This window comes from Camelina sativa, chromosome 14, assembly GCF_030686135.1.
Source record: "Camelina sativa cultivar CO46 ecotype springtype chromosome 14, ASM3068613v1".
Taxonomy (NCBI): domain Eukaryota; kingdom Viridiplantae; phylum Streptophyta; class Magnoliopsida; order Brassicales; family Brassicaceae; genus Camelina; species Camelina sativa.
Genome location: NC_141893.1, coordinates 14492006 through 14508318, shown reverse-complemented (window position 1 = coordinate 14508318; position 16313 = coordinate 14492006). Strand labels below are relative to the sequence as shown.

At 35.9% G+C, this 16313-nt stretch overlaps 1 pseudogene; it reads left to right on the top strand.

Annotated features, from left to right (window-relative positions):
• Positions 1–6504: 6504 nt before the first annotated feature.
• LOC104743645 (F-box protein At1g30790-like) lies at positions 6505–8377 on the top strand (annotated as a pseudogene).
• The last annotated feature ends 7936 nt before the right edge of the window (positions 8378–16313 follow it).

The window sequence follows — 16313 nt, the reverse complement described above, 5'->3', positions numbered from 1 at the left end:
GAAAAAAAACAGGATTTTCGGGGTTGGTTCTATGCAATTTGAAGCGTCATCTTCTAGTGGCTGTCCACCACCGCCTTTGTCTCCGTCTAATGATCCGGACATTTTGGCTCAGAAACTAGCACAAGCTGAGGAGTGTATTCAGACACAAGCGACTCAAATCCAGACACAAGCGAGTCAAATCCACGAGTCAAATCAAAGGATGCATTGCTATGATGCTTACTTTGACTATCTCGCTGCAAAAGATCCTGAGTTTGCTGCACAGTTTCGAAACCCAGCAATGAACAACCCACCAGAAAATTCTCCAAACCCGACAATGAACAACCCACCACCAGAAGCCAACCAAGTAGCCGGAGAAGAGGGAAACATCGATGAAACGAACACCGGTAGCGGAACTGGAACCAGAAACATCACCTCTCTCTCTCAATCTTTTTAAGACAATTTGAATCATGTTTGTAAACTTTTTGTTAAGACAATTTGAATCATGTTTGTAAACTTTTTGTTAAGACAATTTGAAGTTCTGGATTTGTTAGTTTAAATTTAAATTCTGTTCCTAATTTTATTTAAAGTTCACCTCAATTTTAATTGTATTCGTAATTGTGGATTAATTTCAATTTAATCCGAATTTAGTCTAGAATAAGCAAAACAAAATTTCGAATTTAAATTTAATCCGAATTTGAGTTGTTGCAACGTATTTGCGATGGATTAAGTTCGTCACAAATTGCTTTATAATTGCGATGGACAATGTTTCTCGCAAAATGCTACGGATTTGCGAGAAAAATGGTCCTCGCAATTGCTTCGGAATTGCGACAGAAAACATGTGTCGCAAATTGCTAGGTATTTGCGAGGAATCCCTTCCTCGCAAATTGCAACATAATTGAGAGGGAAAATATTCCTCGCAATATTTGCGAGGGAGTTGCGATATTTGAAATTTGCGAGACGCGATTAGCGAGGAACTTATGTGTCTCGCAAATCTCTTGCGAATGTCGTTTTGCAAGGGACTTGCGATGAATTCTTCCATTGCAAATCGGTTGTTTTCTTGTAGTAGCTACGTAATACAAAATTCCATTGATGCATACCCCTCCATTCCCATCAACCATATTGAAGGGACATTCGATCTCCCTCCATCTCTCTTTTTCAGTTCCTAATGTTAGAATATAGTGGGCCATTTTATGGTCAATACTATTGTACTACTTCATGGAAAATACCTTGAATTTCCCCCCAATTGGATCAAACCCTATAAGGCCACCCCAGTCTTTCACATCCTCAGGTCCTAATCTCAATCGAGGCAAGATCGCAAACTGTCCTGTGATAGGGTTACATATGAAACCTTCCCCATACTCATCCATACGTGAATCCTTCGTACTTGGGAAATAGAGCAATCCATAGGCATTACACATAGCGAGGCTATGGTCTAAGAAGGAGCACTCGATATGAAAATCGGCTGCTACTACAAGAGAACGAAGACTTCCCATAATGATTATGAGGCTGAGGCGCCGAGAAGAAGCTCCACTCATGGTGTTGCCGGACCCCAATTAAGAGACGTTGACGACTCGAGGATCTGGTAAAGAATAGACACTTGGTGGAATATGGCTTATGAAGCATGGATCCCCATTGCTTCGACACGCAACAAAACCTCCCGATTGAGGTTATAGGCAATCTGGAGAGTATCTCAAGAATTAAATCATTAGGGATGGAATCTGAGTTTTCTTCTCTATTCATGATCCTTGTAATTTGATTTATCGAATTCGGACGGAGAAATCGAATCACAGAGACTCTGGATTTAGATATATGTGGAAATATGTAGTCGGCACTAAGAAGCTAACCTAGACCCCAAGAAACATGGGCTTTAACCATCTAATCTACTTTGGAGTGGACAATGTTGTTTCTTTTACCTCAAGCAATATATTTCATTGTTACCAAAGCAGTATGCATCAATGGTTTCGTGTATTATGGTGCTTGGTCCCCAACCCGATCGACAAATCCGGTGATTGTGTGTTTTGATGTCAGATTTGAGAAGATATGTTTTATCAAAGCGCCTATGCTGTTGTTTGCTGGAGAGTGAATCTATTCTCATAAAATACAAAGGGAAGATAGCTTCCATTGCAAGGTACCCTTATGCTGTTGATTTCCGCAGTTTTGATTTATAGATACTAGAAGATGTGGATAAACATGACTGGTCCAAGCATACATTTAAGTTTCCCTTCTCCTTGGATAAGAATATGACTTCCCCGGGGACCAGCAAGGCTGGTGAAATCATTTTGCCCCAAAACTCCTCTAGATGATGTTCAACCATACTACATTTTTTACTACAATGTTGATACAAAAGACATGAGAAGAGTTAGGCTACTAGGAATTGTTAGTGTAGAAAAGACAAGAGACACACAATTTTTAACGAGGTTCAGCAAATGCCTACGTCCTCAATCTTTGTTGGAAATACTTCTTGAACACAATTACAGTTAGTGTTCAATATTGGACTTACACAACCCTAAGATCTTCTCTTAGCTTGTTCCCAATCTATTTCCAACCCACTAAGAGATCCCTAAGATCAACACAAATGATCTACACCCAGGACTCTCACTTAGAAACAAAACCCTCACCCTTTTCTCTCAAAGATGCCAAAAGGCTTACAAGGTTTTTCCTCTCTTTGTTACGTTCTGGAGAGATAAGTTTATAAGTCCTATACCCTCTATATTTAAGGGATTTCGTGCCTCTCCCAAGGCTATCAACTTTCCTAAAATCAAGAGAAAATATTCCATTTAACTTTGTTCTTTGTTAAACGAATATTTCCTAATCGCACTAAATCTTCTAAATATCTTCAAGCTTCCTTTTTCTTCGTGCTTTACCTCCAAGTAATATCCCAAAACGTGCCTTAAGTATATCTTCATAAATCTTCAAAACCGAGACATACAGACAAAATCAACAGGCCTCTGATGCTCTTTTGTAGGACAAAGGCTTGAGCATACATCAGATGCCTGTGCCGAGACAGAACCTTGTGCAGACATATTTTGTACAGCTTCCTGAACTTCATCTTCAACTTGAGCTTGCCCACATACACTTACAATCTCCCCCTTTTTTACTGAGTTTTATAACTCAAGCACAACACGTCATGATTCTTGGAAATCCATAACACAACCTCTTGAAGATTCCTCCAAAATCAAACAACATCTTGGAAACTCCCCCATAATCAAGAATCATATTCTTCTTACACCATCTCCCCCTGCTTGAGTGGTAATACTCATTAAAAAACTTTTAAGAGCTCAAGTTTACCTTGCCACAACATCTTGAAATATCAACCATCAGCACAAGACTTTGATCAGTCGTCAAACAGACAGTTGTCTTTCTTCTTATTGTCTGGTCTGTGAGACGAGATCTTTTGGCTCAACATCTCGGTCTCCAACGTTTTTTCCATTGACCTGAATCTTGGAATTCCTCATGCACATGTCTTAGATGTCGTTTCTTGCTTTGAACACCTCTCTGATTCCTTGAGTAGCCACTGACAGAATACAAACGTTTGTCCCTTGATGCATGTTTTGTGTAGTCTTCAGGACAATATAAATCATGCTTCTTAATCCAAACTTGATTGAATCTTTGACCCTCTTTGTAATATTTCTTCCTTCTCATGACTTGTGTTACCCTCTTCAAGAACTTGTAGCACTGAGCTTTGATATGACCAGGTTTCCTACAATACCAACAACCAATCCCTCTTCTCTTAAAGTTGTTGTGTACAGATGCCTGCCAAGATTTCAGCCGGTTGTCACCTGTCTCCTTGCTGACAAAAACGTTTCGGACCTTTGATGGAGATAGACAACGACTTGCATTTATAGATTTTGAAACCAAAGTTTCTCCTTTAACAAACTTAGTAGTTGCACCAGAATCACCTCCATGGTAACCCAAACCCCATCTGACATTACATGTTCTACCAGTTGTCAGAATCTTGTCAAGATCCTTTGTTCCTCTGCTCAACATCTTGATGCTTCTTAACTAATCTTCTAAACGTTTTTCTAAATCACAAGACTTTACTTTCTCCAGAGCTAGATCTTCTTCCAGATTTGAAATTTTGCTTACCAAGTCATTCTTCTCTGTGACAAGCCTCTGATTTTCCTTTTCCCTTTGTATCAAATCTTTCCTCAGAGTGTTGATCTGATCATTCAACAATAATTTAAGTTCTTCTTCTGCTGGCTCAGAGTCCTGACCCGTACAACAAGTTGTTCTATTATCATACTTCAGTTCCAACTTATCAGCAGCAAGTTTCATTGAGCCACAAAGAGCAACAAACTTTGACTTGTTTGTATGAGGCTTTTGTGTGTTTTTCTTCCTTTTTGGCGAATGCAGACTCTTGATCCCTTTCTTCTTCACTGAAGGACAATCTGATTTAAAATGACCAAAGCCCTGACAAACATGACACTGAACCTTATTCCTTTTCTGTTCGGCTGTAATCTTCAAACTTTTGCGTCCTTTGTTCACCACAAGACTCTGAAGTTCTTCCGTTTTACGAGCCTCTATATTCTCTTCACTATCACAGACTGAACAAACATCAATCCCTTGTGTGTTCTTACCTACATCAGATGATAAGTACTGCAACTCATAGCTCATCAATCTACTGGTTACCTCCACAAAAGACATATTGTCTATATCAAGCGCAACATCCATCGCAATTTTCACAGGATGATATCTATGAGCTAAACCCCTCCACAATTTCTTGACCAACTTTCGGTTTTTGTAATTCTTTCCAAGAGCTCTAGCTTCATTCACAATAGCATATATTCTACCACTAAAAGCAGTAATGTTCTCAAACTCATACATCTTAAGGTTCTCAAACTCAGAAGCAAGAGTATCTAGTGCGTTTCACACTTGTTGTACCTTCAAAGATATTTTGCAGAATCTCCCAAGCCTCTTTAGCAGGTGTACAACCTTGAATCAATGAGAACTGATCCCTGCGAACGCCATTAAATATTGCTGAAAGTGTCAGAGAATTGAGTGTGGACAATGCTTTGTCATATTTTGACCACTCTGTTTTGGGTTTTGCAACAGCCACCTGATTTCCGTCATAATCTACAACAACAGCCTGTTTCGATGACTCCCATCCACATTCAACTGCTGTCCATGCATCTTCATGAATTCCTTTAATTTTATGCATCATCAACACCTTCCACATCCCATAATGATTTGGATCTAACATCAATAAGTCGTTTGACATGAATAACATTGTTTGTGCCTCCATGTTCTTCTTCCCAAGATCTTCACCCGTTGGTTGAGTTAGACTCTGCACAGATGCCTGCTCTGATACCACTTGTTAGTGTAGAAGAGACAAGAGACACACAATTTTTAACGAGGTTCAACAAATGCCTACGTCCTCAATCTTTGTTGGAAATACTTCTTGAACACAATTACAGGTAGTGTTCAATATTGGACTTACACAACCCTAAGATCTTCTCTTAGCTTGTTCCCAATCTATTTCCAACCCAAATGATCTACACCCAAGACTCTCACTTAGAAACAAAACCCTCACCCTTTTCTCTCAAAGATGCCAAAAGGCTTACAAGGTTTTTCCTCTCTTTGTTACGTTCTGGAGAGATAAGTTTCTAAGTCCTATACCCTCTATATTTAAGGGATTTCGTGTCTCTCCCAAGGCTATCAACTTTCCTAAAATTAAGAGGAAATATTCCATTCAACTTTGTTCTTTGTTAAACGAATATTTCCTAATCGCACTAAATCTTCTAAATATCTTCAAGCTTCCTTTTTCTTCGTGCTTTACCTCCAAGTAATATCCCAAAACGTGCCTTAAGTATATCTTCATAAATCTTCAAAACCGAGACATACAAACAAAATCAACAGGCCTCTGATGCTCTTTTGTAGGACAAAGGCTTGAGCATACATCAGATGCCTGTGCCGAGACAGAACCTTGTGCAGACATATTTTGTAGAGCTTCATGAACTTCATCTTGAACTTGAGCTTGCCCACATACACTTACAGGAATTGCTGATGATGAAGAGTTTAGGCGCCGTTACGGAATCACAGGGTAATGTTACGTCTCCATCTCACCCCAACACGTCGAAACTATTGCTTCTCGATGATCTGTTTTATCCATTTCTTGAAGGATCTTTATGTTAGTTGACAAACTCTGTTTTTAAGTGTTTTTGTTAGTCTGTTTTTTTTTTTTTTTTTTGGCGATTTTATTTGTAGAGTACTTGTAGTATATTGAACACAAAGTTTTTGCAGAAATATAAGGTGCTATTCTAGGATTCCATTTCCTCGTGCCATGTCCAAAATGAACTCCTGCGCTCATCATCTCTTCCAAATCGATATTTCAATATCTTTTTGTCATTTCTTTTCACACTTAAAAAGCGGCATCCCAAACTAAAATAATTTTTTGTTCCGATGGAACCTTCTCTTTTTTTACTTGCGATGTGGATTGTGTAATATTATGCACAAGAATTTGGCAAGTATTATTATTGATCCTGTGTTCCGATTTTTTTATGATCCAACTTGGATTAGTGGGCCTAAATGGGAGATTATCATGATGTTATAGTCTAAGCCCAATTTGGTTTTCATATTCTCGTGTATTGATTATATGAGCTTTGCTCTCTGTTCTCTGTAGTGTGGGAACTGGACCAAATCTATAGTATCTTCTAGCCAAATCGAATTCAGGGTTTCGTCGGAAGCCGCCATGAAACGAAGGGACAAAGATGAGAAGGACAAGTTCAGCAGCGCAAGTAATAAGTTTGATCTGAAGTTGATCCCTGCTGCCAAAACATCTAAGGAAATGCAAGGAGTGACTTCTTCTTATTCGTTATGGTAACGGGAAGGACGAAGATGAGAAAGACAGGAGAAGATCACCAAGTAAGGTAAATCACATCCCTCTTGACCTAGAGATTGAGATACTCACTAGACTGCCTGCCAAGTCTCTAATGAAGTTGCAATGCGTGTCAAAGATTTGGTCTTCCATCATCTGAAGCGAGAGTTTCGTCAATTCCTACTATGATGTGTCTGCGGCGAAATCGCGGTTTATAATCGCTTTCAGTGATGGTGGTTCTTTGTTTATTTTCTCGCCTTCACACAAAGGAAGGGAATCTTCATATGACAATACCTTCCCGGAACTCGGATGGCTGGCTCAGCTCCAACTGTGCTTCCGTCCAAGGCGTCCATGGCTTTATCGGTTGTACGTCGGTGGTCCGTTCATTGTCTGTAACCCTAGCATGGGGAAAGTTACTTACTTACCATTACAAGGTCCACGCACATCCTTGGGATACGATCCTGTTGATGATCAGTTCAAAGCATTGACCTTGATGTCTAATCCTTACCAGCAACACGATTTTCTAGAGCACGAGGTTTTAACACTTGCACGAGGTGACTCTTCTTCATGGACACCCAATAAGGTTACCTCCCCGCCTTATCACACTGCAACTAAAGCAATATGCATCAATGGTTTCGTGTATTTTGGTGCTTGGACGACCCCTACCCGAGATAAGAATCCGATGATTGTGTGTTTTGACGTTAGATTTGATCAAAGCGCCTGTGGATGTTGTGTGTTGGGAGGGTGAATGTTGATGTCCAAATCGGTCACAATTAGAATGTTTTAGTTCGGTAAAAAGGAGGTCGAAATTCTCTTTTATTGATCGGTGTCGGGGCACAATAAGACGGGTTACAATGCAACTTAGACGAGTTACAAATAATAGACGAGTTCAGTAGACAAGCTGTGAGCTCGTCGGTTTGGTTCTGGACGGTTAAGGGCTTTGTACTTGCAATCCGTACTCTTCTCCTCTTTTTCTAGACCCCTTTCTCGAACGCCGTACACCCGTTCTTATAGGGAACTGTGTCGGTTCGTCCCCGAAAAAGACCAAAATACCCCTCCTTCCTTGGAGGTTTATTTGGGCCTTTTCTGGGCCAGGCTTCTTGTTAGGGTGAAGATCTACCCCTAACAGTGAATCTACTCTCATAGAATACAAAGGTAAGTTAGCTTCCATTGCAAGACACCCCTACCCATCCTTTTAGCAGTTTTGATTTATGGATCCTAGAGGATGTGGATAACCATGATTGGTCCAAGCAAACATTTAAGCTTCCCTTCTCTTTGGAGTTGGGTAGGAGGATGATTTCCCCGGGAATCAACAAAGCTGGTGAATTCATTTTTGCCCCAATAAGTCTAGGGCAGGATGTTCAACCCTTCTACATTTTTTACTACAATGTAGATAAAAATGACATTAGAAAAGTTAAGCTCACAGGACTTTCAAATGATGAACTGTTTAGGCGCAGATATGGAATTGGAGAGCAATGTTGCGTCCACATCTCACCCGAACACGTTGAAAGTATTGCCCTTTATAAAGTCTTTTATGTATTGCTTGAAGAGCTTGACAAACTCTGTTTTTCCCTTTTCTTTTAATTTATATCTAAGCGTTGGCTTTTTTAACACCAAGCAAACAAGTTTTTATTTTATTTTATGTTAGGACATGATTTGCATTTGCTGACATGTGTTCTTTTTTAGCGTATTGCTCTTATTTCGAGTGTTTTGTTTTGTTTTCTATTTTTTCTTTTTAGTATAGGAATATCATAATATTCTTCTGGCTCCAAAGTGATTATAGTTCAGTGATTATATATTGGACACAACTGCCTACCTACTTGATGTGTATTAGTGTATGGTAGTATATGCACAAGATTTCATTGAACTGAATGTTGCAGATAATAAAGAAGCTTCTTGATGTTGTTTGCTATGTAGATTAAATCAGATCTCAACTATCATTGTCTTAACAAACAGTTGGTCTATAAAAGGCAATGGCGAGAAACACGAATGAGAACAATCAGGTGAAGGTGGTCTTGCATTTCATTATGCTACTCTATTAATTCCAACAATTATATTACATTTTAAGCTTGCAGATTCCCCTTCAAAGCTTCTTTCCAAGGTTATTTTGATACTAAGAAGCTATATATATTCTCTGGCTAAGAGGTTCATTGCATTACCTGTTACCTTTCTGCCAGTTTGTCGTCCTTTCGGCTATAATCTCTTGATCTTGAGGAAGAGGTCTGTCTGAAAGATCGTTTCTCCATTGTTCGGAGTGAATTACCAATGTTATCGAATTGGATTACATTCGATAAAACAACTAGGAATGAATGAGTGAACAAGAAAAGCAGAGGATTCGTATCATTGACTCGTGGCTAATTGATCAGCAGCATTGTTTGCTGTCCAAAGAAATTCAATGGCATCGAATCTTTGACATTTTGAAGATTGAATTTAAAATACAAATATAGAATCTGAAAAGGGAAATTTGTATAATCATTTTTGGTTTCACATTTTTTAAGATTGAGATAAATATTTGAAGTATTGTGTTACAAATCTTAAAGTTAGAATTTTTTTTTAATAAAAAATTCAGATAGATACTACAAATGTGAAATCTAAAAAAGGGGAATTTGTAGAATTGTTTTAATTTTGATGTTTTTAATATATTGGGATAAATATTTAAGGTATTTTTCTATAGAGAAATTCCCCAAATATACCACATTTTAAGTTTTTTTTGTTTTATATATAAAATATCACAAACACAAAAACTATAAACACTTACAAAGTAATCATGCCTTTTCCACGAAACTATAAATATCCACGGCACCTAAACTACCTACACTCAACTATTCCAATCGTGCCTTTTTATATACGAACAAAGTAATCATGCCTTTTGAACAAAGTAATTAGATTCCGTAAGTTTATAAAATATATCCAATCGCACAATGGTTTAAGTAAAATTTGTTTTGCAAGTTTTCATTACGCAATTTAAATTTATTTGATAACGTTATGCGATTATTATGAAGTAGGGAAGAGACTTTGAATCACTTTTACGATGTCATGCCTTCTTTATTGGTTACATTCATTTAGGTACATATTCAGTTCATTTATTCATGATGATGTCTACTATGATCATTTTATTTCCATTTACTCGATTTTTTTTTGAAAACCAAACCATACAACATAGTCAATCTGGCTCTAATCGGTGATCATGCTTACATTAGTCACAAAATCAGTTGTGACTCAGTAGCTTAAGATAGTTGTGCCTCTAATAACATTCTTTGTTGAGTTGTGAACCTCCATTTTCCACCGGTTAGATTGTTCGTAATAGCTCTATTGGGGTGTTTATGACTAGACATAATACTAATATATGATGACAGAAATTATTTATTAAATGCATGTTCCGTCACTTGGGGCTCATCCACATACATGTTGGCATTCAGTGTAACCAATTCCCTTCACTGGGTTCCTGGTTTATATAAGGTCTCAGAAACTCTTCAATCAGCTCAGGGTCGGTTACGGAAAACTTTACACCTTAGGGAAGTGCTTCTTATGCCATACTTTTCAAGTGTAACTATTCAACGAAATGATGATTTCACATAGTTAATCACAATTAATTTGTGATCATAGAACAGAATAAAAACTAGAATTCATATTATTGATATTATTCACTATCCGATTTATAATTCTTCTATGTTCTGTTCAATCGAATGATCGAAACAGTGAAAAAAACATCAATAACAATCAAACCTAACTCGAGCATTTTCATCTTCAATACCAAAAAAATTACATCCTTAATCCAGGCTGTGTTGTAATCTCAAAGATGAAAAAACAGAACTCATATTCTTCTCTTTCCAATTTATACTTCTTCTACGTTATGTTCAATCAAATGATCAAATAGTGAAAAAAACTCATACATATAAAAGTAAGATTTCACTCTCTCCTTATTGGTCCACTTGGGAATGCAATTTCAACAAACAAATATTTATATTAAAACATAAATTTAAAAACAATTAATTTTTACATTTAATTCACATAATATAAAACTGAAATCAAATAAATTCCCCCTATAAATTATGCATTAACTTTATTTCTCCACTAAGTTGTATTAATCAGTTATATTAAAACAAAACAATAAATTAGAATTGTAACTCTCATTTTTGTAAATGTAATTTTTCATCATTTCTCTTCCTATAAATACTCATTATTTTATTCTCTTAGTCTATCACTCTTTCATTCTCTCATCTTCCTCCTCTACTCTCAAATCTTTTTTTTTGTTTTGTTTTGTATTTTTTTTGTTATTGTTGTTGTATGGATTATAAAAAATCAAATCAAATATCATTGTAAAAGCTTAGTTTTAGAGTTTGTATGATATGCATATCTTATATATATTTTTTAATCTTTTAAAAGGTTTATCTCCATTTTGTATTTTATATTAACATCTTATAAGTCATTATTTTCATACTTTCTTACAATATTCACCACACAATAAGATCATGAAATTGAAATGATCCATATCTAATTATCTATTATGTCTCTGGTTATCTCACATATTCATGTATCATTTTTAATAATTTATAAAGATCAATATAATATTTAAAGATCAATATAATTATCCATTTATCCATTTATAAAGACTATTTTGTTTTGTGATCCAATTGATAAATCTGCAAAGATCAATATAATATATATATATATATATATATATATATATTTATGATTTGAGGTTTTTGAAAACAAAAAGAACATAATTAAACAATTGGTTTTTGTGTCTTTAATCAAAATAAAAAATGATCCAAAAAAGAAATCATATTCAACTCGAACTTAAATATAAAATTAAAATATAATTTAAAAATACCATTTAACTAAATTCTCTAAAGATGAAACCATTAGTATGAAATCTAGCACTATAAATTAAATTTATGAGTGAAAAACAAAGAAAAAAAAACCAAAAAAATATAAGTTATCCTTGGGGTTTTAAACATTATTGAGATTGAAGAATTCATATAATTTTATAAGATAACTAATTTAGTATGTCACTTCAAAAGTAATATTTTTTTATTTTGAAATATTATGTGTAAGTGTTGAGTTTATATCAACAAACAACCAAATCATGTGAATTTTGATTCGTTCACTTGGTTTAAAGCAATATATCATATATATTTTGAGTTTATATCAACAAACAACCAAAGTTTAAAGCAATATATCATATATATATATATAAAAGTAAGGTTTTGGTCTCTCCTTATTGGTTAATTTTCATTTAATGTTTTCCAATTTATTTATTTTTTTATTTGCTTTCTAATTGCTTTAAACAATATTTAAGACCCAATAAACACAATACATTTAACTCACACATTAAAATAAAATTATAACTGAAAACAAAATAAATTAGGCATTAATCATATTCTACCACTCAATTTTATTCAAACACAATAAATTACTATTGTAACTCCATAATTCTAAATGTAACTTCCATCATTTCTTGTTATATAAATAAGCGTTCTCTCAATCTCTCATATTGGCATTCTTTTACTATCTCATTTTCACATTCTCTCATTCTCTTCTACAATACCTAAAATTATTTTTTATTTTTTATTTTATTTTTGATTTCTTATTTTTGTTGTATGTGTTGTAAAAAACAAATGAAATATCATTGTAAAATTTTAATGCTTATTTTTGTTGTATGTATTTGAAACTGTTTTTATAAATTTTTGGATTTAGTAAAATTTTGAAATAGTTAATAGATTGAGATAGTATGCAAAAGTATTATAATGTCACTAGGTGCGAATATGTTTGTGTCGATTTATTAATGTATTTTTGGGCTTATTTTGGTCCGGGATAAAAATCCAGTGATTATGGGGTTTGATGTTAGATGTGAGAGGACAAGTTTTATCAAAGCGCATGTGGATATTGTTTTGCTGGGAGGGTGAACCTATTCTCATAGAATACAAAGGTTAAGTTAGCTTCCATTGCATCAATGGTTTCGTGTATTTTGGTGCTTGGACCCCACCCGAAATACAAATCCGGTGATTGAGTGTTTTGATGTTAGATATGAGAGGCTAAGTTTTATCAAAGCGCCTATGGCTGTTGTTTGCTGGGAGGGTGAATCTATTCTCATAAAATACAAAGGGAAGTTAGCTTCCATTGCAAGACACCCCACCCCTACCACCCTTTTAGCAGTTTTAATTTATGGATACTAGAGGATGTGCAGAAACATGATTGGTCCAAGCAAATATTTGAGCTTCCCTTCTCTTTGGGATTGGGTACGAACATGATTTCCTCGGGAATCAACAAGGTTGGCGAAATAATTTTTGCTTCAAAACGTCTGTTAACGTTGCGTGATGTTCAACCCTTCTATATTTTCTGCTACAATATATAAGATGAAGTTTGCGTCCACATCTCGCCAGAACACGTTGAAAGTATTGCCTCTTTATAATGTGTTTTATGTATTTCTTGAAGGATCCAAAATGTAAGAGCTTGACAAACTCTGCTTTTTCTCTTTTCTTTTAATTAATATATATCTAACCGTTGGCTTTTTGACACCAAGCAAAACTAGTTTGTTGTTATGTTAAGGCCTGATGATTTGCATTTGATGACATGTGTAGTTTTAGTATTACTCATATTTTTAGTGTTTTTGTCTTCTTTTCAAAAAATAAGTAAAGGAATTCCATACCATACTTGCTGTGTGTTAGTGTATGCAAAGATTTCACTGAACTTGCAACAAGCTATGTTTTTTCTTCTTCAAAGTCTGCTTGCTTGGTCTTTTATAATCGTTTGTATTCCCAGACAATAGTTGTTGATATACAACTTTCACGCGTATTTAGTATTCCGGTTTAACACTTAAAACAACTTTGAAAAGAAAACGACCAAATAGAGTCTAAACTGCAATTATAGTTGCCTTTCTTTAAATCTTTAATGCTTTTAACAAATCCTTCAGTCGTTTTTCACCTCTAAAGAATAGTCCATGAGATTTTGAAGTATTGTTTATAAAAACATGAAAGAGTTAGTAAGCGGTGGTGACCATATATATGAAAATTTATGGCTGTAACCATATACATAGGTTTATATGAAAGCTAATTATCTCAAAATCTTCCAAAACTCAGGAGATATCCATATCCATGAGGTGGAAATGCATTGAATTGTCACAGAATACAATCTCAGAGATGATGTTCTATCTGCAAAGACAAAAACAAAACAAAATGAAAAGAAAAAAACTATATAGCTCGCAGGAATATTCAATTCAATTCTTTTCAACAAAATAGAATTCACTGTACTACAAGAAAAGAGTTTTAGAAACTGTAAAAATAAAATAAAAATAAACTGACCTTGTAAGGACAGGCTTTTTTAATGGTCTTGGTGGGGTATAAAATGAGATTGAACTATGTAAATAAAGTAACAAGGTCTCTGTGGTACCCTCTTACGATCAACATCCTTGGCACATTCTCCACCAGCAAATCCATATATTCCATGTAGAAATACGCCGGGTGGTTCAACGGAGGTGGTGGGAGACTAACCAGAACCACCGCGGCCATCCTCGAGTAACTAAGTATGGTCGAGTTCAGTTTCAGCATTGTGTATAGAAACTTCTCTACTTGTTGCTCATTCACCACCATCGGTTTCCCATTTTCCAATAACGGATTCGAACCCTGTCTCTTGATCTCTCCCATTTGCTGCAGCTTCTCAGTCTACACTTCTTGATGTTCCTACAACAGTTTTTGAGATTGGTGAGTGTTCTGAGCGTACGACAGGCTTTGATCCTGCTTCTATTAGCGACAGCGCTCATCCATCTCAACATACTATGTCACCACATCACGATGACTCCGATGATGAAACTGATGTTGTTGTAGCGGCTGTAACCAACGATCATCCCATGGTAACAAGAGGATAAGAGGGCATTCGAAAACCAAATCCAAAGTATGCAATGTTGTCACATAAAGTTTCTTATCCAGAGCCTAAGACAGTCACTGCTGCTCTTAAAGACCCAGGTTGGAATGCTGCAATGTCAGAGGAAATGGGAAACTGCAAAGAAGCAAACACTTGGTCTCTAACTCCACCAACTCCTGATATGCATATTTTAGGCAGTAAGTGGGTTTTCAGAACAAAACTCAATGCTGATTGATCAACAAGTCAATTAAACCCAATGTGTACTCTACCACGATCTAGTGGTATCGTTGTAACACTTCAGGATCGAATCCACAAAGACCAAACAATGCACTATGAAATTATCAAGATCAAGTATAGCTAAGACAAAAGAAGTTTGTGTTTGAATGTCACTAACAAAGCAGTAAATAAAAGAGTGTTTTAAATCTAAAGAGAAAACGTTGGGTGCAGGGAATCATTAGGGACTATGATCACGAATTTAGATGATTAGATAGGGATGCATTAAACACAATTCTTGAACTCAAATCACGTTTGTAAAGATATCCTACTTTCGCAGCGATAACTATCTAAGCAATGAAATTACTAAATCCTAAAATTTCGTTTGAATCCAGCAAAACAAGCAAGCATTAACAAGTTCAGGTTTGATAAGTTCACAAGGTGCCTCAAATTCAACTTTCGTTGGCTAAGGTCCACCTTGCTCACCTAAGTTCTTTTCCAGCAACTCAACAACACTTTTGGTGCCCCGATGAATTAAACCTATGATCATAAACTAGGTGATCAATCTAGCTTAAGCATTAAGAACAACAATAGATGAAGAACAATAAGATCAATCCCTAATCTAACAAATCTAGCATCAATAAATCATAAAAACCCTTTCTGAAACCCTAAACCCAACAGTGAAACTACTCAGCCATAGAGAAACAGAAACAGCAAATCAATGATGAAGATAGCATAATTGAATTGCAAAAGAATAGAAAACAGGGTTTAGAAATCTTCTCCAAAGTGTCAAGAAGGATTAGAGATCTTTTCCCTCAGCTCTCAATACAAAATAGTCTCAGAAAAATAAAGCTTATGTCTCTGGAGGCCGAGCCTCTAACTTAAATATCAAAATAAAACCCTAAAAGTCGGTTTAAAACGAAAAAGGAAAACTTGAGTCGGGTACATGATCGGTCGATCTGAATGTGGATCAGCCGATCCTGGATGCTTTTTTCTGTGTTTGCTCCATCTGCTTGCAAGTCCGATCAGTCTTCACCAAATTAGCTTCAGATGCTTGTCTTCATCCCCAAAATACTCAGTTTCCTTCCAAAGTAGCCTAGAACCTGTACAGACTCACAAAAGACTAAAAAGACTCTAAAAACACACTAAGACCTAACAAAAGACTCAAAACAAGTGTAAAAACCATTGTTAAAATCCTATAAAATACAGACACATCAATTCCCCCGGACTTGAATCTTTGCTTGTCCTCAAGCAAGAACAGACAACAACTCAGGAACAGAGTAAAGGTTTGAAAGTGGAAACTCACAAATGCTTGGGAACCGCTGCTTTGCACTCTTCATCACATCAAATCAAGAACTACTTTTTGTACTCTGCCCATGATTAGGATCAACACTCCCTACTCTGAACTCCATAGCCTTAGAGAACCTTCAGTCTCCCCATCGTT